This window comes from Panicum virgatum, chromosome 5K, assembly GCF_016808335.1.
Source record: "Panicum virgatum strain AP13 chromosome 5K, P.virgatum_v5, whole genome shotgun sequence".
NCBI classification, from domain to species: domain Eukaryota; kingdom Viridiplantae; phylum Streptophyta; class Magnoliopsida; order Poales; family Poaceae; genus Panicum; species Panicum virgatum.
The window spans coordinates 40,602,463-40,605,377 of record NC_053140.1 but is presented as its reverse complement, the minus strand read 5'-3'; the positions used below and the strand labels follow the sequence as shown (position 1 = coordinate 40,605,377).

Here is a 2,915-nt window from a genome sequence, read left to right as displayed (position 1 = left end):
TAACTTGCTATGCGGTAACAAGGATAAGGCAATATTTGATGGATAATCTGAGAACATAGCAGAACATACCACACATGTAAATCAGGATGCACTATGAACTCTCACACATCCTCAGACTTAACTGAGCATGCCAACAATTACACTACTATCCTCATATGATACAATCATATTGAAGAGTAACAGAATATAATGCCTATAGAGTGATCAGGATAACATCATCAAAGAGCATGAAAACATTATGTCACATGCTTGCTATGAACTTAATGCTGTTTTTACCGGTATACATAAACCCATGACTGGTAAAGGGAGCACATGATATAGTTTGCCTAAGCCACTTTTCTATCAATTCATTTGTGATAAAGGGAGCGGAACCATGGCCCGGTCCCGGGCGCAGCTGGCTCTGTCCACGCGGCTGATGAACGTCGGCATTGCCATGCTCTGTCGCGGCGGCAGCCTCGACCACGCAGAGTCCGTCCTCGTCGACGCCATCCGCCTCAGCCTGCCCCCCGACGTGGTCACCTACAACACCCTCCTCGCCGCGCACTGCCGGGTCGCCGGCCTCGACGCGGGTCTCGCCGTCATGCACCGGATGCGGGAGGCCGGGGTGAGCCCGGATGCCGTCACCTACTACTCCCTCATAGCGGGCGCTACCTGTCGCTTGCTCACCCTGCGCGCCCTCGACCTGTTCGACGAAATTCTTCGGTCGGGCGTCGTCCCCGACTCGTGGAGCTACAACGCGAAGCTCATGCACTTCCTGTTCCGGTCCGGCCACCCAGAGGATGCCTACCGGGTGTTCATGGATATGACGGAGAAGGGCGTCGCGCCATCCGCCACGACATACAACACCCTGCTCGACAGCCTATTCAGGGCTGGCCACACGACGAATGCCTACAGTATGTTCAGGTACCTGCAGAGGGTGGGGCTCCCCGTGGGCATTGTGACTTACAACACGATGATCAACGGGCTCTGCAAGTCAGGCAAGGTGGGCTTCGCCCGCCAGGGTTAAAATATACGACCGGTTAGCGGTAACCGCCGGCCTCCGGTTTCGGTTTACCGGACCGGTTTGACTGGTTACCGGTAGAAACCGGTCAAATTCAAATTTGAATTCAAATGGCGCAGTTCAACCGGTTCGTACCGGTATACCGGCCGATTAGACCGGTTTACCGGCCGATTTGACTGGTAACCTGTCAAATTCAATTTTTTTTCTTTTTTGGTTTAAATTCAAATGCCCGCAAAGTATACTAAATAAATATTTGTATAACATATTTTAGTCTAAATGAACCCTCCAATCCTCTTTTGTACTACTTTTACATTGTATTTGTATACTTTTGTATGCACGTTTTTTTTATTTAACTTCAAATCCCTGCAAACCATACTAAATGAACGAATTTTGGAGAAAATTTGACACCATTAGATTCGTCGCACCTTGAAGTATTTTTAGGATTTTTTTGGGAATTTTTCATTTTTTTGAATTCAAATTTAAATTTTGAATTTGGATCGGTTTCATACCGGACCAAACCGACCGGTTACCGACGGTTTGGTGAACCCTGACGCCCGCATGGTCCTCAAGGAGCTTGGGAGGACGGAGCATGCCCCGAATTCCGTCACATACACAAAGGTTATGAAGTGTTGCTTCAGGTATGGCAGGTTTGATCAAGGGTTGGAGATATATTCTTGTCCCTGCTTGAAGGAGGGTACATTTCAGATGCCTTCCCGTACACGACGGTGATTAGTGCGCTTGTCAAGAAGGGTCGGATGCAAGAAGCCAATAGCTACTGTGAGCTCATGATACAAAGTGATTCCAGGCTTGACAATGTATGCTACAATACGCTGATTCACCTGCGATGCCAAGAAGGGAAGCTGGATGATGCATTGGAGCTGCTGAACATGATGGAAGAAGGTGGTCTGGAGACTGGAGAGCGATGAGTACACGTTTTCGATTTTGGTCAATGGTCTATGCAAGATGGGGCAGATTGAGGCTGTGAAGAAGCAGATATGGTCCATGCATATGATGGGAATGGAATCAAATGTGGTAGCATACAATTGCTTGATTGACGCGCTATGCAAATCTAATGAGGTGGATGCAGCCATCAGAGTACTTCACAGCATGAAGCTAAAGGATGATTTTACTTACACATCACTAGTCCATGGTCTATGCAAGGTGGGCAGATACCATATGGCTTCCAAACTCTTGCGGATATGCTTGCATGAAGGGAACAATGTCCTCGCATCTGCAAAGCGCGCTGTCATTGCTGGGCTACGTAGTGTAGGGTTCAAAAATGACCTGAGGAAAGTTCGGTCAGCTTTATATATGGCCAGGTTGCTGCGGTCTTTAGTCCAAGAAAGATCTGTAACGTGTAACCTGACTGGATGATCCTGTGAAATGAACAATGCAGTGTATACTGGAAAGAGATGATCCTCCACAGAGATGGATAATGAAGCACCTGCCCCTATCCGCTTGATCCGTGCATCATGCCCTACAGGAAGAGAACTAGAACTATGTCATGTCTAGAAAGGTGCTACTCCTATAGACGAGTTCTCGGCCACTACTACAGAATAGGCCTTCGTTCCAGGCCATTTGTCCCGGCAGCCTTTGGGCCCGGGACAATAGGTGGCTTTTGTCCCGGGTCCAACGGCTAGCCGGGTCAGCGGGGAGGGGGGGGGGGCAAGGCCTTTTGTCCCGGTTGGAGACACCAACCGGGACAAAATGGGGGCCTTTTGTCCCGGTTGGTGGTTCCAACCGGGACAAAAGGCCCGCGTACCCTTTTGTTCCGGTTGGAACTACCAACCGGGACAAAAGGCCCCCATTTTGTCCCGGTTGGTGTCTCCAACCGTGACAAAAGGTCTTGGCCCCCTTATCCCCTTCCCTCTCCCCCGCCCGAGCCATTCAGCTCACTTGTTTCATGCTGTTCTCG

At 49.5% G+C, this 2,915-nt stretch overlaps 1 pseudogene; it reads left to right on the top strand.

Annotated features, from left to right (window-relative positions):
- The first annotated feature begins 373 nt into the window (after positions 1-373).
- Positions 374-2,462, top strand: LOC120709932 (annotated as a pseudogene).
- Positions 2,463-2,915: the final 453 nt, after the last annotated feature.